At 41.4% G+C, this 15022-nt stretch overlaps 1 protein-coding gene and 1 long non-coding RNA gene across 11 annotated transcripts in view; one reads left to right on the forward strand and one right to left on the reverse strand.

The window, feature by feature from the left end:
- The window catches only part of ZNF423 (zinc finger protein 423), a 267337-nt gene that overhangs the window by 49150 nt on the left and 203165 nt on the right, over positions 1-15022 (reverse strand). The window lies entirely within an intron of this gene.
- Positions 7074-12161, forward strand: LOC147650843 (uncharacterized). The gene is made up of 2 exons (XR_015275583.1): positions 7074-7185; positions 9080-12161. It is a non-coding gene; the product is annotated as an uncharacterized LOC147650843 (long non-coding RNA).

Consider the following 15022-nt stretch of genomic DNA (forward strand, 5'->3'; position numbering starts at 1 on the left):
CAATCTATTACTTAAGTAACAGGTACTAAAATTGGAAAAAAAAAAAAAAGCTTTTTAAATTTTTATTTTAAAGTTACTATTATTCTTGTTATTTGTTGCTTTGTTGTTGTTATTATAACACAATACTATGTTCCTTTCTGGAAGAGCAACAGAGTGGTAACAAGCTTCATTTCCACTAACTGGTATTGTAGGGTTCAGACCTAAAACACATTTTGGCTGCACTATATATCACTTAATTTTCTTTCCATAAAACTTTGTAATATATGCATTTGTTGCATCTATGTTTACTAAGGACATTCATCACACTGGTTTCAAAAACACAAAAATAATAATATTTAGCACTTAATAACTTATATATTTAGCTTTTTATCAGTGCTCAATACATTTTTATGACAACACTGGACTAGCTTAGTAACCTTGCTCTACAAACAGCAGGAAGTCTTGCTAGTCCTGTTTTTCAAGGGCTGGTAGAGGTGACTTACTTGACTCTACTAGAGGCCAAATGCACATATGTGCCCTGCATTCACCAAGGAGAGTTAACTGAGTTAACACTTATTCCACACAGACTCAGAAGTTCAACATACACATTTCGTATTTGCCACTGCTTGGTGATTCACAGCAATAGCCAAATGGAGAGCTTTCTCTTTGAGTTACTCCCCCTGTACTTAAGGGATGATTACTGAATTTGCATTAGCTCTAGTCTGCCACACAAGCAACAACAATCTTTTACTACTGTCAATATGAATAAATAATATGAAATAGCAGGATCTATGTGAACGTGTACACAGTCCCATAGAGGAATATCACCTCCAAAGTGCATATATTAAGAACTATCACATTACAATGAGTTCATGAGTCAAATTTCAGATCTAAGGTCCCAAAAAAAATTACCATTTTGAATGTTCTGGGGAAATCACTGATTTGGTCCACCTGTACTCCTGGAGCACATTGTTTACTGTACACACCACAAACTGATCTCACTGGCCTTACTGTGCCTTTCAACTCACTACATACATACCATATCCAAATTATCCCAATAAAATAATAGCTTTACACATGTTAATGTTGGATGCTGAAAAATGTTGGGTTGTTTGGGATAAGCAAAGACACAAGAACCAGCCGCCGATAACATCAGCCTAATTAATTACTGATAGTTATTTTTTAGCTGAAGAATGCAAGTTCTTTATTTGACAATCCTTTCCCAAATGAGACTGTTACTTCAGTAACCAAGAAATTACCCAGAGTTGTCTTACTGCTTTCACTGGTATCATGATAAATCCTCACGGTATACTCTGCTTCCCATTCTGATCCTTTCCTTTCTGCCAAGCTGGAAATTCATTATGCACCATACATGAGAAAGCAAGCAAGAGGGCATACTTTCAAATTCATATCATACATATCTGATAAGAACTGAAACACTGTATCTGAACTCCAACAAATTATTCATACTACACACTATATACAGACAAAAGCCAGTATTTTAAACAAATATTTTTGAATATTTTATTTTAAATGAAACAGAGGTAAATCTGGGTTCAGCACTTGCAGGCAATACTGTGGGATAAACAGTTTATAAGTGAGGAGCAGGGACAGAGCAGTGGTAACTGCACAAGCAAATTAAATGAAAAATGTGTGCAAAACTCCGTGGAAGCCAAAGTATGTCAATGTGATATTATAATTAATTCACGTTTATCACTCCGTTTTTCACGAATAACCTTCTTGCATTAAAAATTGAGAAGCCACTTGGAAGCTGGCCTGCATCAAGGACAAGCAGGCTACTGGTCATGGAAGTGGAGACCAAAAGGCACTGGTTCATTTATTCTGCTGGGATGAGACATGGCCAAACAAAAGAGCTCGTGCAGAGAAGTAACAGAACTGGTGTCAGGCTGAGCACCAGCACGGTGAGGAGCGCTGCAGTCCATGGGGCAGAGGGGTGGGCAGCTCACGGATCACCTGTGCTCATGAGATTCCTTGAACTTGTCATGCTAGTGGGGACTGCCTCTCCCACAGTAAAGAAACACTGGGAAACGGAGGAAAGGCCATGAAGATTTCTGTGCTGTAAATACCTCTCTGCTAACTGCAGATTTCAATGAGCACGTTCCCTCGGGAATCAGCTCTGCTTTGAGGTCAGCATCAGCAAAAAGCAATTGTGTGAGCTGGTCAGTCTCTTGCTCAGACATGTAACAGTTCAAGAATATTCATATTCTGTTTATTTTTTCAGGGAGAGAGACAAGTACAGAAAAAAACAGGATTATTTTTACAGTGTCACTGAGTAACAGCCTTTGACTGGACATGCCCCTTCTTGATCCTTGAAAATTGCCTCCCTACCTTCCCAAGTGTCAGGCTGTTGAGGCTGAAACCCACTGCACAACTGAGCTCCTGCCTATATTTGATTAATAACCAGATGCCTTATTCTAAAATACAACTTTTCTTTAAGTTACATCCTTTTCTTCAGTTTTCAGTTGGAAACTTGGCCTAAATGACAGCTGTGTAGGCCTCACCCCAGCTCGGCTCAGCAGGAGCTCTAATGTACTTCATTCTGGGGCTGGGAGCTGCTTTTAATCTATCAGCACGACTCCGCAGCTGCTGTAAGCTAGCTGAAAATTGTCTGCATACACAGGGTTTAAAATTTTGTAACCCTTTTGGTGCAACTTCTATTTAGGCAGGAACTCAGAAATGCAGCCACCAAGGTCTCTGGAGAGTTAAAGGAAAGCTCGAGACAACAGGCTGTGGGGCTTGGAAGGGTATGCCAGAAACCTCGGCACAGATTAGGAGTTTTCCTGAGTTCACAAGTTCAAATACCAATTTCCAGTAACTGTTTGAATGGATTTAGCCTTGCTGTAAGCTGACAATCAGACTACAAGCCAGGCAACTAAGTATTTCTGCTTTATGTTAGATGTCTTTAGCAATGAAAAACATCTCTGTGTATTGTTAATCGCAACAGGTTTGTTGTTAGCACTGCCTCTCATTTACAGCTTTCAAGAAACTGAACAAACATTGCATTCACTCCCAGGAAAGCATGCTGCAGAGCATTTACTCCACATATACAAGACAAACTTCAAATACTCATAAAGTAAAATCCAACTATGTAGAAGTGTTAAATCTGCTACTGCCATGAACAGGAACTACACACAGTACAGTAACCCGGCATCATCTGTTCCACTGGGACTTGGAGAGGACGGATATGAAACTATTGCCAAATATTTACACTTACAATTCTTACAAAATATCCCAAGTCCCTGGAGGATTAAACATAATCTCACATGTCAACAACCACCAACAACAAAAACTTTAAATATGGCTGCAACGTGTTTTCACAAAACTTTACTGTGATCACTGTTAAACAGTCTCTTGTTTTTTGTTTCCTAGAAAAGCAGCAGCAAATCATGGCACTGCTGATCTGCCAGTGCTGGCTGTGAGTGGCTGCCTGGCAGTTCTTCCATGCCTGCCCAGAAGCTCAGACCCAGCAACAGCGCCTTTGTGGGGATGCTGCTAGCTGGCCCCACACTTGTCTCAAGAAGGACAGGCCCTATATTTAAGCACTGAAAGCTCACCAAACATTTTAATCAACTTGGGCCAGAAGATACTGCAGCAGCAAACAACCAGAAGTTAAAACACATGAAATGGAGCTGTGCAGAAAGTGATCCCAGAGAGCTCCAGCAGCCCCACTGGGGGGAACAGTCTCTTTCCTGCCTGCCCACAAGCACGTTTCCTTTGAATACACAAGGGCTGAAACTGCTCCTTCTTTTCTGATACGCTGGAAGGGACTCAGTATGGAAGGTTTCAAGTATTTGTAACAGAGCACAAGAAGTTTCATAATGCTGCTGCTCAACATGGCCCTCCTGCCAGACCCGACCCAGCGCCGGCTCCCGGGGATGTGGTGCTTACCCTCCCACAGAGCAAGCTGTACATACATGTGGAACAGTTTTCAGAGATCTTAAGTAATTTAAGTTCTGAAAAACTTTATGGAGACTTTCACTAGCACATCTCCTAACTGAAGAATACCAAAGCTGATTTTCCACCTTTGAGCACTGGAGACATACGATAAAACCAAAACAGTAAAAATCAGAAGACCTATTCTGTCATCTTATAACTACTGCTTTTCCTAAGAAAAAGCTTACTGCTATGTATTTTAAATAGTTAAGAACAGAGCTGGAAAGCAGAAACCGGGAGTCTGGGGCATTACCTGCTGCATGATGCCCATAAGAGGTCTCCTTGTAGAGAAGAGGTGCCACAGCCCTGGACTGGCAGCTTTGTGGTCCTCATGGACAGTGTGATCCTCCACAGATTCTAGGGGCTCCCTTCTTTGAACTGACTGCCTTTTTTTGTGCTTGCTAATACAAATAAAAAAAAAATTATTTTCTTCCTCACCCGGTGTGTTAATTGTCCTTCACCTCTGAGGTCACTTGGGCTTGCCTTTGTGCCAAATCTTTTTGTTCCTGTTGGTGGTCTATTTGGCCTGGTTGAACCTTTATACTTGTCTTTAATTTATTATGTGATTTCTTTGTGCAGTGCTTGCACTGGGCAACTGGCCCATTATGAAGGTATTAAATTCTATACAGTTATGTGCACGTGTACACAAATACACACCTCTTTCCTGCAGTTCACTTCCTTCTGCAGCCATCTGCAATGGAACAGGGTCCTGCACTGGGGAAGCTTTGCCTTAGCTCCTCTGTTTTAATGACTGTAATCCACAAGGAGCAGTAAAAACAGCCAGCACAGTGCCCAGTCTTTCAGCTGCCAAATGTATGCCATGCTCCAGGAAAAAAAGCTAGTAAAGTAACATTACCTGAAATTCACCTCTAGTCCACATACTCAAAAGAAAAAAAAAAAAAAAAAAATCTGTAAGTGCCCACTCGCCTTTGGAAAGGACCAGGGGAAAAAAAAAGCCAGCAAACAAAACCCTGAAATCAAAGGCCAATTCCAGAATCGCAGATTCCTAGAAGAATTGATACAACAGCAGCTGTATCTCTTTCATTTGAGTAATTATCATATAATTAAGTGCATGAATTACAAGAGAGCCAAGGCATTAAATTAAAATATTTAATGCTTGTAAATCTGAAAATGATTACTGTGCTGATGTGCAGCTACCGAACAGCGAAGCTAATGGCACCACGACAGCACCACCAGCCTCCCATTATTCTGCTGTAGCTCAAGGAAGGTATGAGAATTTTGGAAATCCTTTGCTGAGAAGGAAAATTGCATTCTATTTTTTATACCTAGCAACTGAGCCTTAGGAATTGTGTGCCTAAGCACTGAAAGCAAAAGAGAAAAGGACAAAGAAATCTCTAAGCTAAAAGGTAATGTTTTATTTCACAGATGCATAGGAAGAATTAAAAATGGAAACATCTTGTTGAGAATCTTACACGGAGCTGAACAGAGGAGCCATTCCCAGCATTTTCTTTACAGTGGGTCATTTTTCATTACACAAATTTAGCTTCATCCAAACTCAGCAGTTTGCAGGATATGACTTTCAGTAATTCAAATAAAACAGATAATCAGAGATCTCTACTCAAGGCACTTTCCTAAGTAGAAACCGACAGAAGAAATCCTTGACACTACAAAGTCTAACTCCTGAGATCTGGGGGCAAACTGTTTGCACTACCCTGAAAAAAAGAAAAGGTGTTAAGTTAAAATTCTTTTCTGAAGTGCACAAAAGCCTATTCATGTTTCTCCAGAATGTCACTTCTGTTTGCCTAAATAAGCCAGGAGTGGACATTGCCTTAGCCCAAGAGAGATCCATAGGCAGTCCAGGAGCTGGGCTTGTGCCAAATCCCTGCAGATCTCCAGGTGCTGAGACAATTTCAGGGACATTTCTAGGCTGGAGATGCCCTCCTGCATCCTTGCTGCAGGAGCAGCCCCAGGGGATAAGCAGGCCAGGCCCTGGGGCAGCTCTGCCTCCTGCCGCGGGCTGATGCCATCCTCCACAGCAAGGGCATGGCCACAGCCTCGCTCCAGCCTCAGCTGGGGAGATGCAGCACAACATTTCAGCTCTTTTATTTACACTGGGGCTTAGAAGTTGAAAAACAAACAATAAACCCAACATATATTTGGCTAGTATTTCACTGCAGAATCCTTTTGTGTCACAGGAACATATTTGCCATGAACTGCAACAAATGCAGTGCTCACAGTACCCTGGAATGGAGAATTAATGGCTTCAGGCAGTCCAAGGGGTCACAGCTGAGGGAGGAGGAAGAATACATGGCTAGACCTCCTCTCTTCAAAGAGCACACCCACCTCCTCAGAACAAATGGCTAGGGCTGTACAATGACTGCTGTGTGTGATATAGATAGATAAATAGATAGATAGATAGATAGATAGATAGATAGATAGATAGATAGATAGATAGATAGACACACACACAAATCAGCAAAAAACACCTATAAAGACATAAATGTTGTACCTACGGACACTATAAAGAGGACAAATTATCTAATTTAAATGAGATGCCATCAGCTATTACATAAGCAGCAAAGGATGGCACCCCCTTCAGAACAAGAGGTTATAATCATTATCCCCACAAAAAACAATAATGTAGATATTTGTTATGTAAGAGACTGCTTCAAAAAGGTCCCAGCACTTCTGACCAGCGCTATTTCTGAAACCCCCAAAGTCACCAATAACTGGGTACTTAGCAGCCCTAGTAAGCTATAGCTTTTAATTAACATAGAGAAAGGTGATTCCTAACTTATATACCAAATGAATGTCTTTTAATTACAACATCTAGAAAAAGGAAAAGGTACTTTGGAAATGTTGCCTAAAGGACATTTAATATTCTCTTTAAGCAGAAAGTAGTGTAGAAATAGATCTAATGAGAACATTCCATTTCTTTTCTTGACCATATTCACTTTCTGCCCCGATGCTATGGCTATCCTAGAGGGTTTTTTCCCAAAAAAATCTTCATATTTTTTTTCTGGTGTCATCTTTCACTTATGTCTTCTATAAGCTGAAATGACAGTAACAGAAATCACTGAGAGGGGCAGAGTCCCTGCCTATGTGGTGTAATAAACAGCACAGAAGAGTCTAGCCCATGTGTGAGAAGATGCCTCTTTGTGAGGTTACTGGAAGGTTACATTGTGGCCTCGGTTCTGGGAAAAGGAATCGTCTCCTCTCAATTGTCAAGCGATGCTCCCTGTTACAAAGGTTGAACAGTGGAAGGCATTAATACCATTACAAATACTTCAGGTACGTAGATAGGCTAATAACTCATGTAGTAATCTCCAAAGCATCCGACTTTCATGTGCCAAATACTTTATCATCACAAGGTGGTAATAAGAAATAGCCACAAGGGAAGAGTAACCTTTTCCTAGTGGTAAGGAAGCCAGGATTTCAGAGTTACTATGTAATTAATTTGCTTTCCAGGAATCAAAACACCCTAAAGCAAAAACAAGTTCAACAGACTTGTAATAACATACTATTGTAGTGTTAAGCCCTCTTATTCCTCAACAAAAATCTATCCTTTCACTTCATCTGACCTGTGAAATCCTTGACCCATGCTGTAACCATCTCCTGCCCTAAATACAACTTTTTTCTTTGCCTTGGTCTCCTTGCATCTTGGTTTTCCATCCTGTGATGGGGTCAAGCTGCTCACACTAAGACAATCTCACTGCCTGGCTCTAAGTCCAAGATTCTCCCCACAGTAATCCTTCCTGGATTTGTTTTGGTTCACACATTTCAAGTTCAGATTCTCCTAAACTTCATAGGTGTGAACAATTTCTTGCTAAGCACACCTTGGCCCCAGTTGTGCGTGCTGGTACCAGGTTCCTGCTTGACTTCCTTAGGGCTGCCACTAGTCTATAGCAAAAATAACCTCAATGAACTGGAGGAAATCAAACCTGTATGAAATCAAGGTAGGACACACAAGGGTGGGTCACCTGCTCCAACAAACACTGCCTGTGCAGTGTCCCCATCACCTTCTGCAAACCTCTACAAACTGCGCACCGCCCTGCACCTTCACGTGCCACAGCCAGTGTCCCAGGTACTGCAGCTGTCCATGTGCTTGGCACAGAGCAGAGGATGCTTAGGATGCTGTGTGGAAATATCAAATACAGAAATGCTCCATGTGCTTCAAAGTATATATTCTGATTAGAGAACTTTTTTTAAAATAGATCACTCACAGGTAGAGCAGAAACTATCAGTTAATTTTCAGCATGGACCTCCCAGGAAGGTGAGGTAATACTTGTCTATTCTGGCAAAACTTTAGAGGGCTGTTTCTTTCATTTTGTTGTATTTTCTAAAAGAAGAAAAAATAATGTAATTTGGATTTAATAAAGACCAACACTGACAGTAGCTATAATCATATATAAACCAGCTGATAATCAAAAGCTGAGCTGACAAATAATTTAATTTAGATACATAGTTGATGTTATATATAATATTTTAAAAGCTGGCCTGGTTCAACGATTTATGAATTGAGAAAAATTATAGATGTTACTGAAGACATTTTTGCAATCATGGGAAACAGGAGATGACTGAAAAGTTGCAAGTTCAACAATTTTTGATAGAGGGTCAAGAGCTATACTTGGGTTTCATTTCCCTTTTCATCAAAAGGCTAACTTCCCCCATTTTACATTCTGTTTATGTGGTCTATTTTATAAAATCACACATATTGTTGTCTGATTCTGTATGCAGTGAGCATGTGCAGGCAGGGAGTCAACAAGGGACCACAACTGACATTGCAGTGTGGGTAGAGGAGCAATTGTGGAAAGGTTACCACTGACACACAGAGACAAGAGGTGAATTTACTGGTTGTCCTGATGGACAGCCTTGATTTGGGCAATTATATCCTGCTCGATATGGATAAACACTGCAAATCATCCTAATTTTAACTCAGAAGAGGGGACTTGGTGGCTGGGATAAACTGTGTACACATATTGCACAGTGTATGTTTTTCTCTGTAGCAGTATATATAAAATATAATGCAAACTGTATGTTTGCAAAAGAGTTAACATCGCCTGCCACAGTGAAATTGGTTGTGGGTTTATTATTGCATATTTAGTGAGCACTTAAAGTACTAAAGCAAACCCTGGGTCACTCCCAGGGACCAGACCCTGCTGACCCAGTTTGTTTGTCTGAACAGAGGTGTCTGTGCTCTGAACACAATCGTGGCCTGGTCCCACTTCCAAAAAAACAAAGTTTTGCCATTAATTTTGAAGAACTGACTCAGGTAAGCATCTGTGTAGGATCAGAATTCCCCAGGGGCAGATCAACACCGCACATCCTGTGCACTAAATATTGTCCTTATGCCATGTCCTGGTGCAGGATTTGGCAGGTGCAGGGGGCTCCTGTACACCTGCCTGCTGCTGCCTGCATGCTGTGTGGCGTGGGGACACTCACCTCCCCACCATCAGTGCCAGCGCCGCTGGCTGCAGCCCTTCTGCCTCAGACACAAGTTTTGTACTCAGCCTCACTTTCTTACACCAAAGCAAACCAACTCCACTCATCCTGGGAGCCGCGTTCTCGCCCTGCCACACAGAGCTGCCCACGCTGCAGAAAGTGGAGATGCAAATCCCGGCGGAGCAGGGCAGCAGCTCCTCCTGGCTTCGCACCTTCCCGCGGGAAGCCGAGCCTGCTGTGTGGTGGAGGTGGCCATTCCAGCTCTCCCAAGCGCCAAGGAACTCCCGAGGGCTCCTCTCCTCCCTTCTCTCCTCTCCCCCTGCCCGTCCCCCGCACTGCCGGTGCGCTCGGCTGCTGTGCCAGCTCGTGCCCCCAACGCCCTCACAACAGCTGTGGGCTTAATTATCAAAATAACATTTTAATAGTCTCATAACTGAACTCCCTTCCAAACATGCCAGCGGAGAGGCTGCAAGGATTCTTTTAACATCTTCAGCTAAACTTACTAATAGGCTGCGTTTAAGTGATTAGGCTGTCCTAATGTATGCCATTTACTGCTGGAGCCATCCCTCCCACCTCAAATTGCCATTTGCCGTCTCTCATTTCCTAAGTGACTCTATTATCTGCCCAAGGATCGAGGTGGTCAGCGCTCCCACACACCAGAGCTCCGGGGAAAGCAGAATACCAGGAAATTATCGTGAAGGTACCATTCCTGCCTCTCATTATCTTCTTTTCCTCCTTTTTCAAGGGACTAATATATTGGTACCCAATCAGCACTCCCAAGGAAGTGAATGTGCTAAGTGTACTTACGCAAATTATTTAAGATCACTAGGGGCTTACTTGCTTTTAACACTTAAAAAAAAAAAGGAGATGATAAAAAAGATTTTCTGTGACAAGCATTAGTTTCCTTTTTACTGCCTTCAAAACTGAACCATTTCTTGCTTTGTAAAATAATTCTAAAGGGACTCCAAACTAGTATTTAGCTGCCAAGTTAACTTTTCTGTACAAACTCCAGAGTAGACGGTGAACACACATTGAAACAGTGTTGTGATTTCTCCTCAGCAAAGTAGCCTTTTATTCAGCAAACTATTCTTCCCATTTGCATTATTTTTAACATGTCTTTTTATACAGTTGTTACCAGAGTTGTGGAAGGATTTATTCTTTATAAAATTTTTAATTAAAATTATTAGGAAAGTGATGAGTTCCTCCATGTCTCCCTCCCGCCTCAGATTTCTCTGAACTGCTGCCTTTTTAAAAAATACAAATACATGTACATTCATCTTTGTTTACCATATCTCACACTAAGGTTTCTCACAAGTCTGAAACAAGTGTCAAGGCATTTACTTCTATGAATCTGAGGACCAGAAAAGAAAAGCCATTTTTCTATGGAAAAGAAAAGCTTTAGAAAGTGTCTCTGTAGCCAACCAAACAAAGTCCAAGCTGTACCAAGATATTCCAGTTTATTTTGATGGGATCAGAATTTTATCCCCTCTCACAATAGTGAATATCTCCTTATATTACTAGAAAAATAAATAGATTTCTAAATCGATTTTTAAAGAGGTCATTACTTTGTATACTAGCTTAGAAAAGCACCCTGTGTTGTCAGCTGAGGAGCTTGCATTGCCACAGCAATACTTCTGTCACATCCATTCTATAAGAGGGTCAGTCTGCTCTGCCCAGAGAACATTCATTACTGGCTAAGATGCGACACCTCACTGTAACTGATGTGTTATTTTCACTCAATTTTACAGCAGAGTTAAGAAAGGCATTGGGCTGTTGCATGAATTATCTACGGTCACCCAGCCTATAGATGTGCAGGCTGCCCCCTCCCCGTTAGCCGAGTGAGCCATTTGTTGGTTAGTCAAATTCATTTGGGTTGGTCTGGAAAAATCTGCTCGTCCGTGTTTCGTCTGCTGTGCAGCGAGCCGAGCCCGGTGTCCACCCAGCAGATGGAGGAGAGGAAGCGCCGGCGTCTGCAGATGGAGCCTCTGTACCCTGCCCTTGCTTAACTCACCCGGGAGATGACCCACTAAGAGAGCCAAATATCTCTAATTTGTCTTTACCACTATTTCTCTTTGGCCTTCCTTATGCTTTAGTAGAGTGCAAGCAATCGAAGTGCAGCAAAAAAAATTAAATTAAAGCAGGTGGAACAGCGTTACTCTGGCCACAGGCTGTAAACTCACAAACACAGGTCTAAAGGAAGCACTTCCTGCAAGCCTGAGGTCAGAGGTGGTGCCTTCATGTCAGGGGATCACAGGCTGCGTGCACCCAAAGGTGTGGACCCAGAGGTGTGGCTGCCAGTAACATGCTACATGGCACTAAAACTATGCCACAATCAAATTATTTATTCTAATACAGAAAAGTTGACTATAGGCCTTTTTCTTCATTGATATTCTTCATGTATTACAGCCTAACAGTATCTTTAGAAATCCCAAGATGATCAGCAAATCCAGGGAGATTTAAACTATATTTTTATATTAAAATAGTCAAGGATGTAGGTGATACATTGTGGCCCCATGTAATTTAACTGGGATAGATTTCAAGGTAAAGAGCTCTTTGCAGTCTCTTGCAGAGTGGGCCAGACTCCCATCCCAATTACAGAGAGATAAACCCAGACTAAGAATGCTGACTTCAGAATGTTGGAGTTACTCCAGATTTACACCAGGTGTAACAGATTTAAATACAAGTTATTGTGCTCACGTCCCATTCTCTTGAAATAAAATATTTATCTATGCCTTACAAATACACTGAAAAGCTGGCCCGTGGTTCTCCTCCTTCAAATCTTCTCCAAATCTTCTAATTAAAAAGAATGAGAAAACCTTTAAAAAGAGCATTTCTCTTTCTTTCTTCATCACAATATCTTCTTCAGAAACAGAATATTAAGGAAATAGAAACCAAGGTTTTTAAGGTTTTTACAGTCTCTGCTCCAGGGGAAAACAGGCACTCAGCTACGACTGAAATTGCTTCACAACGTGTGCTTCTGGGCCTGTGTTATCCTCACTCCACAGATGAGCAGAAAATATAGTTTGTTTCTTTCTTTTTTCCCCCTGGTTTGGCATCTGTGGCTCACTTAATGCTCCTGGATCCTGCAATGTTCTCAGGGAGAGACAAAGAGCACTGGCTGAATATTTTACTGGGGAAAAAAACCTACTCCTGTCTTCTGTAAGTGTGTTTCATGCATCCCTAAAATGACCCCTTACAGAGATCATGTGAAGGAAAATAAAACCACAGCTTTTTCTTAAAAAAAAAAAGAAAGGCAGAATCTTTAGGATCAATCACTTCCCTTCAAAGAGCCAAGATCACTGCTCCATTTCAAAACTCATCAAAACAAACCATCTATCATTAAAATATTAACTTAGCTCTCTAAAAATACTACAGAAGATACATTCTCCTGCCCACCTGCTGGTAGGATGGATGCCCTGGGCCAGCCTGCACATGGACCCCCTCCTCAGCCTCCCACCAGCCTGGAGCACAATGCACTCTCCAGCCCTGTGCAATTCAGAACTGCTCAGAGTTGCAAACCATGGGCATCTCTAATTCCTTTTCCACATCTCTGCTTAAGAAAGGCAGGGTGATTGCTTAGTCTAGAGTTGCAACCCTGAAATAAAGGTTGAACAATACATGCTGCTGGTGCACATCAAGTGGCTGGGGCTCTGTGTAGGTAATTTGGACATCATGGCTCAAATGCCACCAAGTTATTCAGCAGCCAGCTGACCTTCTGCAATTCAGAGTTTTGCTGTGGGCAGACAGCAGTGCAGGGGCTGAAAACAGCAAGGCCACAGCCACAAGGCCTGGGCACATACTGTGATCCTTCCAAGCCCCCAAGCACTAAAACAATCTGAAACCCAAAGGCAATCTTCTCACCAAGATGATACTTGAGTGTCCAGGTTCACATCTGTTCACTGAGTAATCAGCTCATGACATGTTATGGTTGTACAGACAGAGCTCCTACAGACTTCAGTGCTCTTTGTCCAAAGTAGAAATGTATTTAGCTACATTATTTGTCAATGAATTTATGTTTATTATCAGCTCTTATAGGTATTTGCATTGCTGGTTAAGTGATACACTGTCTTGTTCATGAAGATCTTATTTTTAGCTCACCTAAGCGCATGGAGGAAGTCAGTCAAGTAAAAAATTCTGCAAAAACACCAGCTGGCCAGTGACACAACTAACAGAAGAAATGGAAAGCTGTTGATGAACCTCTCTGGTGGATGTTGAAACAGTGGTCTAATTTTAGTGTAGTTTTCACCTAAGGGAGAAGGGACATGGGTTTGGACCTTGCTCAAGCATAATACATATTAGTTGGCAATGCTAAGATCAATCCACTGACCCCATGCAGCCCTGTGGTGAGCACCACCCCCACATCACCCCCCAGCACTGACCTCTGTGGGCTCCCACTCTGCCCCTGGCTCCTACAGACCTAAGCAGGGGTTTATGTGCTGCTGCCTCATCAATGAGGTTATCGATGGGCATGCTGCTAAACACACCCTGTCACTGAACAAAACCAGTCTCCTTCACAACTTCATTCATGAGTGCCTCTGGTTTCTGGCAGAAGGGACAGAATGGTCAAATTTTGTCCTTGAGCCAACCCTAATCTGTATCCTCTGGAGTGTGTTAGAAGGAAGAGAAGTTTTAAACTTTCATAAAGCATAATAAAATATTGTTTAGGTTGATGTGATGCAGCAGACAGCTCATACACAAAGCATATAGTGGTCTCCTGTTGTTGAGAGCAGGGAATACACTGCCTGTGACTGGAATATGGTACATTATTTGAACTATAGCAAGGCTCTAGGAAGTCCTTGCTGATTCCGACTCAGGCAATGAAGAAATGTCCTGAGAGTTCAGGAGCAGAGAAGATTTATACCATATCCATGATATTTATATTAATAAATGATTCATGTTATTGCAAGGACCACTGCTCAAAATACTTTGCCTTCAGAATTGTGGACAAACAAACAAAAAAATTCTGTTTCCCAAGATCCACTGATGTGGGTTTACACAGTACTCTAATGTAATCACAAGAACATTAAACAGTATGAAAGTCTTCTCTCTTTTCCATGGCTGATTAAGCAGTTGGGAACAGAGAATTTACTGCGAAAAAAGCAAACAATTATATGCTATCTGAGGTAAACATTACCTTAGTAATGGAAGCTGAGCTTTAGAACCTTATTGTCAGTAGGGATTAGCATTATAATACTTAAAATGACATTTATAACACTTACTGAAATTACAAGAATGAAGTCTGTGGAGACACAAAAATGAAATCAGCTCAATGTGTTTTTATAAGAATACTGAAATCTAAGTCCCTTAGAGGAAAGATATAGACATTAACAGTTTTTGCAGGCTTCCATTAGCTGTTCAAATTTGAATACTGTTTCTTAGGTGAGCTCTAATCTTCTTTGAATCCTCCCAACACATTTTATCTGTAAAAAATTGTAGTTAAAAATTTAGTTTGATGGAATGATATTTAAGTGCTTTTCCTCATCTACTCCCTGAAAGAGCCCCTGAGAGTCTTACTGTAATTTGTTCAAATGAAATAATATTTTCGTTTCCTGGGTTCTCTTTGTTGTCTTGTGTGATGAAAAGTAACATTTCTTTTCTTTCGATCCTATTAAATGTGGCTTTCTGAATGCCAGCCACTCAATCGAAATAGAATCTGGCACACTTGCACCCAGCTTAAAAAATGCGA

Source organism: Cyanistes caeruleus, chromosome 12 (genome assembly GCF_971803275.1).
Source record: "Cyanistes caeruleus chromosome 12, bCyaCae1.hap1.1, whole genome shotgun sequence".
Classification (NCBI taxonomy): Eukaryota; Metazoa; Chordata; class Aves; order Passeriformes; family Paridae; genus Cyanistes; species Cyanistes caeruleus.